At 30.0% G+C, this 14,629-nt stretch overlaps 1 protein-coding gene across 5 annotated transcripts in view; it reads left to right on the top strand.

Annotated features, from left to right (window-relative positions):
* LOC121190014 (protein FAM13B-like) overlaps positions 1-14,629 on the top strand; it is a 45,980-nt gene that overhangs the window by 18,671 nt on the left and 12,680 nt on the right. The window lies entirely within an intron of this gene.

Genomic DNA, 14,629 nt, shown 5'->3' with positions numbered 1-14,629 from the left:
TGTGTTAGAGATGTGTCGGTCAAGAGTGAAACGGCTCTTAGAGCCGGCTCTTTGAAGTGAACGACGGGAGCCGGCTCCTGATTGGGAGCTGTTTTTTTTTCCCATTTTCTCTTTTTTCTTCAAGCCGCACGTGATTGATCAATATGTGTTTGCGCTGAGTAGAGGGGAGGGGGCAAGAGTTACACTCGCAGCAGCAGTAGCACATGAACAGGAGAGCAGGAGGGGCAGAGAGATAGAGAGCCAGGGGCTACAAGAAAAGACAACATCGACGCATTAGAAAGGTATAGTTAAGAAAATGAGTGACACCAGGAAAAGAAGGAAAATCTGGAACCATTTCAATTATATTGATAATACAAAAGAAGAATGTAGAGTCTGCAAGAAAATAATTTCATATAGAGCTGACTCCACAAACAACCTGCATAGGCACCTGAGAATTGTTTGTTTAAAATTTGTTTAAAAGAAAGAAGCTGAAAGTTAAATATTGTTAAAAGTTGAATCGTAAATAATTTGAATTTGTTATAATTTATTTTTTATGTGGAGTAAATGAAGGCATATTTATATAATAAATATACAAATAAAAAATACAATAGTAATTCATTTTGTACATATTTTTACATTATTGTTGACAGTAAATTAAATAGTATGGCCTCAAAATATGCCAAAAAATCTCGTAGTATAGTAAAGCGTCAAAATAGGCCAAAAAAATTCATACTTTAGTATGGCATCAATATATGCCAAAAAACGTCATAGTATAGTAAGGCGTCAAAATCGGCCAAAAAAAGTCAACATTTTTTTTGACCTCAGAATGTCATAAAAAACGTCATAGTATAGTAAGGCATCAAAATCGGCCAAAAAAAGTCAAAAATTTTTTTGACCTCAAAATGTCATAAAAAACGTCATAGTATAGTAAGGCGTCAAAATCGGCCAAAAAAAGTCAACATTTTTTTTGACCTCAGAATGTCATAAAAAACGTCATAGTATAGTAAGGCATCAAAATCGGCCAAAAAAAGTCAAAAATTTTTTTGACCTCAAAATGTCATAAAAAACGTCATAGTATAGTAAGGCGTCAAAATCGGCCAAAAAAAGTCAAAAAATTTTTTTGACCTCAAAATGTCATAAAAAACGTCATAGTATAGTAAGGCGTCAAAATCGGCCAAAAAAAGTGAAAAAAAATTTTGACCTCAAAATGTCATAAAAAACGTCATAGTATAGTAAGGCGTCAAAATCGGACAAAAAAAGTGAAAAAAAATTTTGACCTCAAAATGTCATAAAAAACGTCATAGTATAGTTTGGCGTTTTTTTCGGGCAAAAAAAGTCAAAAAAATTTTTTACCTCAAAATGTCATAAAAAACGTCATAGTATAGTATGGCGTTTTTTTCGGGCAAAAAAAGTCAAAATTTTTTTTGACCTCAAAATGTCATAAAAAACGTCATAGTATAGTAAGGCGTCAAAATTGGCCAAAAAAAGTCAAAAAAATTTTTTCGACCTCCAAAAGTCATAAAAAACGTCATAGTATAGTAAGGCGTCAAAATTGGCCAAAAAAAGTCAAAAAATTTTTTGACCTCAAAATGTCATAAAAAACGTCATAGTATAGTATGGCGTGTTTTTCGGACAAAAAAAGTCAAAAATTTTTTGACCTCAAAATGTCATAAAAAACGTCATAGTATAGTATGGCGTTTTTTTCGGCCAAAAAAAGTCAATTTTTTTTTTTACCTCAAAATGTCATAAAAAACGTCATAGTATAGTATGGCGTTTTTTTTGGGCAAAAAAAGTCAAAATTTTTTTTGACCTCAAAATGTCATAAAAAACGTCATAGTATAGTAAGGCGTTTTTTTCGGGCAAAAAAAGTGAAAAAAAAATTTGACCTCAAAATGTCATAAAAAACGTCATAGTATAGTATGGCGTTTTTTTCGGCCAAAAAAAGTCAAAAAATTTTTTTACCTCAAAATGTCATAAAAAACGTCATAGTATAGTATGGCGTTTTTTTTTGGGCAAAAAAAGTCAAAAATTTTTTTGACCTCAAAATGTCATAAAAAACGTCATAATATAGTAAAGCCTCAAAATCGGCCAAAAAAAGTCAAAATTTTTTTCGACCTCAAATTGTCATAAAAAACGTCATAGTATAGTATGGCGTTTTTTTCGGACAAAAAAAGTCAAAAATTTTTTGACCTCAAAATGTCATAAAAAATGTCATAGTATAGTATGGCGTTTTTTTCGGGCAAAAAAAGTGAAAAAAAATTTTTTTGACCTCAAAATGTCATAAAAAACGTCATAGTATAGTAAGGCGTCAAAATTGGCCAAAAAAAGTCAAAAAAATTTTTGACCTCAAAATGTCATAAAAAACGTCATAGTATAGTATGGCGTGTTTTTCGGACGAAAAAAGTCAAAAATTTTTTGACCTCAAAATGTCATAAAAAACGTCATAGTATAGTATGGCGTTTTTTTCGGCCAAAAAAAGTCAATTTTTTTTTTTACCTCAAAATGTCAAAAAAACGTCATAGTATAGTAAGGCGTTTTTTTCGGGCAAAAAAAGTGAAAATTTTTTTTGACCTCAAAATGTCATTAAAAACGTCATAATATAGTAAGGCCTCAAAATCGGCCAAAAAAAGTCAAAATTTTTTTCGACCTCAAATTGTCATAAAAAACGTCATAGTATAGTATGGCGTTTTTTTCGGGCAAAAAAAGTCAAAATTTTTTTTGACCTCAAAATGTCATAAAAAACGTCATAGTATAGTATGGCGTTTTTTTCGGCCAAAAAAAGTCAAAAAAATTTTTTACCTCAAAATGTCATAAAAAACGTCATAGTATAGTATGGCGTTTTTTTTTCGGCCAAAAAAAGTCAAAAAATTTTTTTTACCTCAAAATGTCATAAAAAACATCATAGTATAGTAAGGCGTCAAAATCGGCCAAAAAAAGTGAAAAAAAATTTTGACCTCAAAATGTCATAAAAAACGTCATAATATAGTATGGCGTTTTTTTCGGGTAAAAAAAGTCAAAATTTTTTTTGACCTCAAAATGTCATAAAAAACATCATAGTAAAGTAAGGCGTCAAAATCGGCCAAAAAAAGTGAAAAAAAATTTTGACCTCAAAATGTCATAAAAAACGTCATAGTATAGTAAGGCATCAAAATCGGCCAAAAAAAGTGAAAAAAAATTTTGACCTTAAAATGTCATAAAAGACGTCATAGTATAGTATGGCGTTTTTTTTGGGCAAAAAAAGTCAATTTTTTTTTTTACCTCAAAATGTCATAAAAAACGTCATAGTATAGTATGGCGTTTTTTTTGGGGCAAAAAAAGTCAAAATTTTTTTTGACCTCAAAATGTCATAAAAAACGTCATAGTATAGTAAGGCGTCAAAATTGGCCAAAAAAAGTCAAAAAATTTTTTGACCTCAAAATGTCATAAAAAACGTCATAGTATAGTATGGCGTCAAAATTGGCCAAAAAAAGTCAAAAATTTTTGGACCTCAAAATGTCATAAAAAAACGTCATAGTAAAGTAAGGCATCAAAATCGGCCAAAAAAAGTGAAAAAAAATTTTGACCTCAAAATGTCATAAAAAACGTCATAGTATAGTATGGCGTTTTTTTTGGGCAAAAAAAGTCAAAATTTTTTTTGATCTCAAAATGTCATAAAAAACGTCATAATATAGTAAGGCCTCAAAATCGGCCAAAAAAAGTCAAAAAATTTTTTTACCTCAAAATGTCATAAAAAACGTCATAGTATAGTAAGGAGTCAAAATCGGCCAAAAAAAGTGAAAAAAAAATTTGACCTCAAAATGTCATAAAAGACGTCATAGTATAGTATGGCGTTTTTTTCAGGCAAAAAAAGTCAATTTTTTTTTTACCTCAAAATGTCATAAAAAACGTCATAGTATAGTAAGGCGTCAAAATTGGCCAAAAAAAGTCAAAAAATTTTTTGACCTCAAAATGTCATAAAAAACGTCATAGTATAGTATGGCGTTTTTTTCGGACAAAAAAAGTCAAAAATTTTTTGACCTCAAAATGTCATTAAAAAAACGTCATAGTAAAGTAAGGCATCAAAATCGGCCAAAAAAAGTGAAAAATTTTTTTTACCTCAAAATGTCATAAAAAACGTCATAGTATAGTATGGCGTTTTTTTTGGGCAAAAAAAGTCAAAAATTTTTTTGACCTCAAAATGTCATAAAAAACATCATAATATAGTAAGGCCTCAAAATCGGCCAAAAAAAGTCAAAATTTTTTTCGACCTCAAATTGTCATAAAAAACGTCATAGTATAGTAAGGCGTTTTTTTCAGGCAAAAAAAGTGAAAAAAAATTTTGACCTCAAAATGTCATAAAAAACGTCATAGTATAGTATGGCGTTTTTTTCGGCCAAAAAAAGTCAAAAAATTTTTTGACCTCAAAATGTCATAAAAAACATCATAATATAGTAAGGCGTCAAAATCGGCCAAAAACAGTGAAAAAAATTTTGACCTCAAAATGTAATAGAAAACGTCATTGTATAGTAAGGCGTCAAAATCGGCCAAAAACAGTGAAAAAAATTTTTGACCTCAAAATGACTTAAAAAACGTCTTAGTATAGTAAGGCATCAAAATCGGACAAAAAAAGTCTAATTTTTTTTCGACCTCCAAAAGTCATAAAAAACGTCATAGTATAGTAAGGCGTTTTTTTCGGGCAAAAAAAGTCAAAATCTTTTTCGACCTCAAAAAGTCATAAAAAACGTCATAGTATAGTAAGGCATTTTTTTTCGGGCAAAAAAAGTCAAAATTTTTTTCGACCTCCAAAAGTCATAAAAAACGTCATAGTATAGTAAGGCGTCAAAATCGGACAAAAAAAGTCAAAATTTTTTTCGACCTCCAAAAGTCATAAAAAACGTCATAGTATAGTAAGGCGTCAAAATCGGACAAAAAAAGTCAAAATTTTTTTCGACCTCCAAAAGTCATAAAAAACGTCATAGTATAGTAAGGCGTTTTTTTTTCGGCCAAAAAAAGTCAAAATTTTTTTCGACCTCAAAAAGTCATAAAAAACGTCATAGTATAGTAAGGCGTTTTTTTCGGCCAAAAAAAGTCAAATTTTTTTTCGACCTCTAAAAGTCATAAAAAACGTCATAGTATAGTAAGGCGTTTTTTTTTGGGCAAAAAAAGTCAAAATTTTTTTCGACCTCAAAATGTCATAAAAAACGTCATAGTATAGTAAGGCGTTTTTTTCGGGCAAAAAAAGTCAAAATTTTTTTCGACCTCAAAAAGTCATAAAAAACGTCATAGTATAGTAAGGCGTCAAAATCGGACAAAAAAAGTCAAAATTTTTTTGGAACTCCAAAAGTCATAAAAAACGTCATAGTATAGTAAGGCGTTTTTTTCGGCCAAAAAAAGTCAAAATTTTTTTCGACCTCAAAAAGTCATAAAAAACGTCATAGTATAGCAAGGCGTTTTTTTCGGACAAAAAAAGTCAAATTTTTTTTCGACCTCTAAAAGTCATAAAAAACGTCATAGTATAGTAAGGCGTTTTTTTTTGGGCAAAAAAAGTCAAAATTTTTTTCGACCTCCAAAAGTCATAAAAAACGTCATAGTATAGTAAGGCGTTTTTTTCGGGCAAAAAAAGTCAAAATTTTTTTCGACCTCCAAAAGTCATAAAAAACGTCATAGTATAGTAAGGCGTTTTTTTCGGGCAAAAAAAGTCAAAATTTTTTTCGACCTCAAAATGTCATAAAAAACGTCATAGTATAGTAAGGCGTCAAAATTGGACAAAAAAAGTCAAAATTTTTTTCGACCTCCAAAAGTCATAAAAAACGTCATAGTATAGTAAGGCATCAAAATCCGATAAAAAAAAGTCAAAATTTTTTTCGACCTCAAAATGTCATAAAAAACGTCATACTATAGTAAGGCGTCAAAATCGGACAAAAAAAGTCAAAATTTTTTTGGAACTCCAAAAGTCATAAAAAACGTCATAGTATAGTAAGGCGTTTTTTTTGGGCAAAAAAAGTCAAAAATTTTTTCGACCTCAAAATGTCATAAAAAACGTCATAGTATAGTAAGGCGTCAAAATCGGACAAAAAAAGTCAAAATTTTTTTTGACTTCCAAAAGTCATAAAAAACGTCATAGTATAGTAAGGCGTTTTTTTCGAGCAAAAAAAGTCAAAGTTTTTTTCGACCTCAAAATGTCATAAAAAACGTCATAGTATAGTAAGGCGTCAAAATCGGACAAAAAAAGTCAAAATTTTTTTCGACCTCCAAAAGTCATAAAAAACGTCATAGTATAGTAAGGCATCAAAATCCGATAAAAAAAAGTCAAAAATTTTTTCGACCTCAAAATGTCATAAAAAACGTCATACTATAGTAAGGCGTCAAAATCAGACAAAAAAAGTCAAAATTTTTTTGGAACTCCAAAAGTCATAAAAAACGTCATAGTATAGTAAGGCGTTTTTTTCGGGCAAAAAAAGTCAAAATTTTTTTCGACCTCAAAAAGTCATAAAAAACGTCATAGTATAGTAAGGCATTTTTTTTCGGGCAAAAAAAGTCAAAATTTTTTTCGACCTCCAAAAGTCATAAAAAACGTCATAGTATAGTAAGGCGTTTTTTTCGGGCAAAAAAAGTCAAAATTTTTTTCGACCTCCAAAAGTCATAAAAAACGTCATAGTATAGTAAGGCGTCAAAATCGGACAAAAAAAGTCAAAATTTTTTTCGACCTCCAAAAGTCATAAAAAACGTCATAGTATAGTAAGGCGTTTTTTTCGGGCAAAAAAAGTCAAAATTTTTTTCGACCTCAAAAAGTCATAAAAAACGTCATAGTATAGTAAGGCGTTTTTTTCGGCCAAAAAAAGTCACATTTTTTTTCGACCTCTAAAAGTCATAAAAAACGTCATAGTATAGTAAGGCGTTTTTTTTTGGGCAAAAAAAGTCAAAATTTTTTTCGACCTCAAAATGTCATAAAAAACGTCATAGTATAGTAAGGCGTTTTTTTCGGGCAAAAAAAGTCAAAATTTTTTTCGACCTCAAAAAGTCATAAAAAACGTCATAGTATAGTAAGGCGTCAAAATCGGACAAAAAAAGTCAAAATTTTTTTGGAACTCCAAAAGTCATAAAAAACGTCATAGTATAGTAAGGCATTTTTTTTCGGGCAAAAAAAGTCAAAATTTTTTTCGACCTCCAAAAGTCATAAAAAACGTCATAGTATAGTAAGGCGTTTTTTTCGGCCAAAAAAAGTCAACATTTTTTTTGACTTCCAAAAGTCATAAAAAACGTCATAGTATAGTAAGGCGTTTTTTTCGGGCAAAAAAAGTCAAAATTTTTTTCGACCTCCAAAAGTCATTAAAAACGTCATAGTATAGTAAGGCGTTTTTTTCGGGCATAAAAAGTCAAAAATTTTTTCGACCTCAAAATGTCATAAAAAACGTCATAGTATAGTAAGGCGTCAAAATCGGACAAAAAAAGTAAAAAATTTTTTCGACCTCCAAAAGTCATAAAAAACGTCATAGTATAGTAAGGCATTTTTTTTCGGGCAAAAAAAGTCAAAATTTTTTTCGACCTCCAAAAGTCATAAAAAACGTCATAGTATAGTAACGCGTTTTTTTCGGGCAAAAAAAGTCAAAAATTTTTTCGACCTCAAAATGTCATAAAAAACGTCATAGTATAGTAAGGCGTCAAAATCGGACAAAAAAAGTCAAAATTTTTTTCGACCTCCAAAAGTCATAAAAAACGTCATAGTATAGTAAGGCGTTTTTTTCGGGCAAAAAAAGTCAAAATTTTTTTCGACCTCCAAAAGTCATTAAAAACGTCATAGTATAGTAAGGCGTTTTTTTTCGGGCAAAAAAAGTCAAAATTTTTTTCGACCTCCAAAAGTCATAAAAAACGTCATAGTATAGTAAGGCGTTTTTTTCGAGCAAAAAAAGTCAAAATTTTTTTCGACCTCAAAATGTCATAAAAAACGTCATAGTATAGTAAGGCGTCAAAATTGGACAAAAAAAGTCAAAATTTTTTTCGACCTCCAAAAGTCATAAAAAACGTCATAGTATAGTAAGGCATCAAAATCCGATAAAAAAAAGTCAAAAATTTTTTCGACCTCAAAATGTCATAAAAAACGTCATAGTATAGTAAGGCGTTTTTTTCGGGCAAAACAAGTCAAAATTTTTTTCGACCTCCAAAAGTCATAAAAAACGTCATAGTATAGTAAGGCGTTTTTTTCGGGCAAAAAAAGTCAAAATTTTTTTCGACCTCCAAAAGTCATAAAAAACGTCATAGTATAGTAAGGCATCAAAATCCGATAAAAAAAAGTCAAAATTTTTTTCGACCTCAAAATGTCATAAAAAACGTCATAGTATAGTAAGGCGTCAAAATCGGACAAAAAAAGTCAAAAAATTTTTGGAACTCCAAAAGTCATAAAAAACGTCATAGTATAGTAAGGCGTTTTTTTTCGGGCAAAAAAAGTCAAGATTTTTTTCGACCTCAAAATGTCATAAAAAACGTCAAAGTATAGTAAGGCGTCAAAATTGGACAAAAAAAGTCAAAAATTTTTTGGAACTCCAAAAGTCATAAAAAACGCCATAGTATAGTAAGGCGTTTTTTTCAGGCAAAAAAAGTCAAAATTTTTTTCGACCTCAAAAAGTCATAAAAAACGTCATAGTATAGTAAGGCGTTTTTTTCGGGCAAAAAAAGTCAAAATTTTTTTCGACCTCCAAAAGTCATTAAAAACGTCATAGTATAGTAAGGCGTTTTTTTTCGGGCAAAAAAAGTCAAAATTTTTTTCGACCTCCAAAAGTCATAAAAAACGTCATAGTATAGAAAGGCGTCAAAATTGGACAAAAAAAGTCCAAAAATTTTTGGAACTCCAAAAGTCATAAAAAACGTCATAGTATAGTAAGGCGTTTTTTTCGGCCAAAAAAAGTCAAAATTTTTTTCGACCTCCAAAAGTCATAAAAAACGTCATAGTATAGTAAGGCGTTTTTTTCGGGCAAAAAAAGTCAAAATTTTTTTCGACCTCAAAATGTCATAAAAAACGTCAAAGTATAGTAAGGCGTCAAAATTGGACAAAAAAAGTCAAAAATTTTTTGGAACTCCAAAAGTCATAAAAAACGCCATAGTATAGTAAGGCGTTTTTTTCAGGCAAAAAAAGTCAAAATTTTTTTCGACCTCAAAAAGTCATAAAAAACGTCATAGTATAGTAAGGCGTTTTTTTCGGGCAAAAAAAGTCAAAATTTTTTTCGACCTCCAAAAGTCATTAAAAACGTCATAGTATAGTAACGCGTCAAAATCGGACAAAAAAAGTCAAAATTTTTTTCGACCTCCAAAAGTCATAAAAAACGTCATAGTATAGAAAGGCGTTTTTTTCGGCCAAAAAAAGTCAAAATTTTTTTCGACCTCAAAAAGTCATAAAAAACGTCATAGTATAGTAAGGCGTTTTTTTCGGACAAAAAAAGTCAAATTTTTTTTCGACCTCCAAAAGTCATAAAAAACGTCATAGTATAGTAAGGCGTTTTTTTTTTGGGCAAAAAAAGTCAAAATTTTTTTCGACCTCCAAAAGTCATAAAAAACGTCATAGTATAGTAAGGCGTTTTTTTCGGGCAAAAAAAGTCAAAATTTTTTTCGACCTCCAAAAGTCATAAAAAAACGTCATAGTATAGTAAGGCGTTTTTTTCGGGCAAAAAAAGTCAAAATTTTTTTCGACCTCAAAATGTCATAAAAAACGTCATAGTATAGTAAGGCGTCAAAATTGGACAAAAAAAGTCAAAATTTTTTTCGACCTCCAAAAGTCATAAAAAACGTCATAGTATAGTAAGGCATCAAAATCCGATAAAAAAAAGTCAAAAATTTTTTCGACCTCAAAATGTCATAAAAAACGTCATACTATAGTAAGGCGTCAAAATCGGACAAAAAAAGTCAAAATGTTTTTGGAACTCCAAAATGTCATAAAAAACGTCATAGTATAGTAAGGCGTCAAAATCGGACAAAAAAAGTCAAAATTTTTTTCGACCTCCAAAAGTCATAAAAAACGTCATAGTATAGTAAGGCGTTTTTTTCGGGCAAAAAAAGTCAAAATTTTTTTCGACCTCCAAAAGTCATAAAAAACGCCATAGTATAGTAAGGCGTTTTTTTCGGGCAAAAAAAGTCAAAATTTTTTTCGACCTCAAAAAGTCATAAAAAACGTCATAGTATAGTAAGGCGTTTTTTTCGGGCAAAAAAAGTCAAAAATTTTTTCGACCTCAAAATGTCATAAAAAACGTCATAGTATAGTAAGGCATCAAAATCCGATAAAAAAAAGTCAAAATTTTTTTCGACCTCAAAATTCATAAAAAACGTCATAGTATAGTAAGGCGTTTTTTTCGGGCAAAAAAAGTCAAAATTTTTTTCGACCTCCAAAAGTCATTAAAAACGTCATAGTATAGTAAGGCGTTTTTTTCGGGCAAAAAAGTCAAAATTTTTTTCGACCTCCAAAAGTCATTAAAAACGTCATAGTATAGTAAGGCGTTTTTTTCGGACAAAAAAAGTCAAAATTTTTTTCGACCTCCAAAAGTCATAAAAAACGTCATAGTATAGTAAGGCGTTTTTTTTTCGGCCAAAAAAAGTCAAAATTTTTTTCGACCTCAAAATGTCATAAAAAACGTCATAGTATAGTAAGGCGTCAAAATTGGACAAAAAAAGTCAAAATTTTTTTTGACCTCAAAATGTCATAAAAAACGTCATAGTATAGTAAGGCGTTTTTTTTCGGGCAAAAAAAGTCAAAATTTTTTTCGACCTCAAAATGTCATAAAAAACGTCATAGTATAGTAAGGCGTCAAAATTGGACAAAAAAAGTCAAAAATTTTTTTCGACCTCCAAAAGTCATAAAAAACGTCATAGTATAGTAAGGCGTTTTTTTCGGGCAAAAAAAGTCAACATTTTTTTCAACCTCAAAATGTCATAAAAAACGTCATAGTATAGTAAGGCGTTTTTTTTCGGGCAAAAAAAGTCAAAATTTTTTTCGACCTCAAAATGTCATAAAAAACGTCATAGTATAGTAAGGCGTCAAAATTGGACAAAAAAAGTCAAAAATTTTTTTGACCTCAAAATGTCATAAAAAACGTCATAGTATAGTAAGGCGTTTTTTTCGGGCAAAAAAAGTCAAAATTTTTTTCGACCTCCAAAAGTCATAAAAAACGCCATAGTATAGTAAGGCGTCAAAATCGGACAAAAAAAGTCAAAATTTTTTTCGACCTCCAAAAGTCATAAAAAACGTCATAGTATAGTAAGGCGTCAAAATCGGACAAAAAAAGTCAAAATTTTTTTCGACCTCCAAAAGTCATAAAAAACGTCATAGTATAGTAAGGCGTTTTTTTTCGGCCAAAAAAAGTCAAAATTTTTTTCGACCTCAAAAAGTCATAAAAAACGTCATAGTATAGTAAGGCGTTTTTTTCGGCCAAAAAAAGTCAAATTTTTTTTCGACCTCTAAAAGTCATAAAAAACGTCATAGTATAGTAAGGCGTTTTTTTTTGGGCAAAAAAAGTCAAAATTTTTTTCGACCTCAAAATGTCATAAAAAACGTCATAGTATAGTAAGGCGTTTTTTTCGGGCAAAAAAAGTCAAAATTTTTTTCGACCTCAAAAAGTCATAAAAAACGTCATAGTATAGTAAGGCGTCAAAATCGGACAAAAAAAGTCAAAATTTTTTTGGAACTCCAAAAGTCATAAAAAACGTCATAGTATAGTAAGGCGTTTTTTTTCGGCCAAAAAAAGTCAAAATTTTTTTCGACCTCAAAAAGTCATAAAAAACGTCATAGTATAGTAAGGCGTTTTTTTCGGACAAAAAAAGTCAAATTTTTTTTCGACCTCTAAAAGTCATAAAAAACGTCAAAGTATAGTAAGGCGTTTTTTTTTGGGCAAAAAAAGTCAAAATTTTTTTCGACCTCCAAAAGTCATAAAAAACGTCATAGTATAGTAAGGCGTTTTTTTCGGCCAAAAAAAGTCAAAAATTTTTTCGACCTCCAAAAGTCATAAAAAACGTCATAGTATAGTAAGGCGTTTTTTTCGGGCAAAAAAAGTCAAAATTTTTTTCGACCTCAAAATGTCATAAAAAACGTCATAGTATAGTAAGGCGTCAAAATTGGACAAAAAAAGTCAAAATTTTTTTCGACCTCCAAAAGTCATAAAAAACGTCATAGTATAGTAAGGCATCAAAATCCGATAAAAAAAAGTCAAAATTTTTTTCGACCTCAAAATGTCATAAAAAACGTCATACTATAGTAAGGCGTCAAAATCGGACAAAAAAAGTCAAAATTTTTTTGGAACTCCAAAAGTCATAAAAAACGTCATAGTATAGTAAGGCGTTTTTTTTGGGCAAAAAAAGTCAAAAATTTTTTCGACCTCAAAATGTCATAAAAAACGTCATAGTATAGTAAGGCGTCAAAATCGGACAAAAAAAGTCAAAATTTTTTTTGACTTCCAAAAGTCATAAAAAACGTCATAGTATAGTAAGGCGTTTTTTTCGAGCAAAAAAAGTCAAAGTTTTTTTCGACCTCAAAATGTCATAAAAAACGTCATAGTATAGTAAGGCGTCAAAATTGGACAAAAAAAGTCAAAATTTTTTTCGACCTCCAAAAGTCATAAAAAACGTCATAGTATAGTAAGGCATCAAAATCCGATAAAAAAAAGTCAAAAATTTTTTCGACCTCAAAATGTCATAAAAAACGTCATACTATAGTAAGGCGTCAAAATCGGACAAAAAAAGTCAAAATTTTTTTGGAACTCCAAAAGTCATAAAAAACGTCATAGTATAGTAAGGCGTTTTTTTCGGGCAAAAAAAGTCAAAATTTTTTTCGACCTCAAAAAGTCATAAAAAACGTCATAGTATAGTAAGGCATTTTTTTTCGGGCAAAAAAAGTCAAAATTTTTTTCGACCTCCAAAAGTCATAAAAAACGTCATAGTATAGTAAGGCATCAAAATCCGATAAAAAAAAGTCAAAAATTTTTTCGACCTCAAAATGTCATAAAAAACGTCATACTATAGTAAGGCGTCAAAATCGGACAAAAAAAGTCAAAATGTTTTTGGAACTCCAAAAGTCATAAAAAACGTCATAGTATAGTAAGGCGTTTTTTTTCGGGCAAAAAAAGTCAAAATTTTTTTCGACCTCCAAAAGTCATAAAAAACGTCATAGTATAGTAAGGCGTCAAAATCGGACAAAAAAAGTCAAAATTTTTTTCGACCTCCAAAAGTCATAAAAAACGTCATAGTATAGTAAGGCGTTTTTTTCGGCCAAAAAAAGTCAAAATTTTTTTCGACCTCCAAAAGTCATAAAAAACGTCATAGTATAGTAAGGCGTTTTTTTTCGGGCAAAAAAAGTCAAAATTTTTTTCGACCTCAAAATGTCATAAAAAACGTCATAGTATAGTAAGGCGTCAAAATCGGACAAAAAAAGTCAAAATTTTTTTCGACCTCCAAAAGTCATAAAAAACGTCATAGTATAGTAAGGCGTTTTTTTCGGGCAAAAAAAGTCAAAAAATTTTTCGACCTCAAAATGTCATAAAAAACGTCATAGTATAGTAAGGCGTCAAAATCGGACAAAAAAAGTCAAAAATTTTTTCGACCTCCAAAAGTCATAAAAAACGTCATAGTATAGTAAGGCGTTTTTTTCGGGCAAAAAAAGTCAAAATTTTTTTCGACCTCAAAAAGTCATAAAAAACGTCATAGTATAGTAAGGCGTCAAAATTGGACAAAAAAAGTCAAAATTTTTTTCGACCTCCAAAAGTCATAAAAAACGTCATAGTATAGTAAGGCATCAAAATCCGATAAAAAAAAGTCAAAATTTTTTTCGACCTCAAAATGTCATAAAAAACGTCATAGTATAGTAAGGCGTCAAAATCGGACAAAAAAAGTCAAAAATTTTTTGGAACTCCAAAAGTCATAAAAAACGTCATAGTATAGTAAGGCGTTTTTTTTCGGGCAAAAAAAGTCAAGATTTTTTTCGACCTCAAAATGTCATAAAAAACGTCAAAGTATAGTAAGGCGTCAAAATTGGACAAAAAAAGTCAAAAATTTTTTGGAACTCCAAAAGTCATAAAAAACGCCATAGTATAGTAAGGCGTTTTTTTCAGGCAAAAAAAGTCAAAATTTTTTTCGACCTCAAAAAGTCATAAAAAACGTCATAGTATAGTAAGGCGTTTTTTTCGGGCAAAAAAAGTCAAAATTTTTTTCGACCTCCAAAAGTCATAAAAAACGTCATAGTATAGTAAGGAGTTTTTTTCGGGCAAAAAAAGTCAAAATTTTTTTCGACCTCAAAATGTCATAAAAAACGTCATAGTATAGTAAGGCGTCAAAATCGGACAAAAAAAGTCAAAATTTTTTTCGACCTCCAAAAGTCATAAAAAACGTCATAGTATAGTAAGGCGTTTTTTTCGAGCAAAAAAAGTCAAAATTTTTTTCGACCTCAAAATGTCATAAAAAACGTCATAGTATAGTAAGGCGTCAAAATTGGACAAAAAAAGTCAAAATTTTTTTCGACCTCCAAAAGTCATAAAAAACGTCATAGTATAGTAAGGCATCAAAATCCGATAAAAAAAAAAGTCAAAAATTTTTTCGACCTCAAAATGTCATAAAAAACGTCATAGTATAGTAAGGCGTTTTTTTCGGCCAAAAAAAGTCAAAAAATTTTTCGACCTCAAAATGTCATAAAAAACGTCATAGT

This window comes from Toxotes jaculatrix, chromosome 11, assembly GCF_017976425.1.
Source record: "Toxotes jaculatrix isolate fToxJac2 chromosome 11, fToxJac2.pri, whole genome shotgun sequence".
In the NCBI taxonomy this organism is placed as follows: Eukaryota; Metazoa; Chordata; class Actinopteri; family Toxotidae; genus Toxotes; species Toxotes jaculatrix.
Note: the sequence above shows the minus strand (reverse complement) of the source record. Positions and strands in the feature narration are given on the sequence as shown.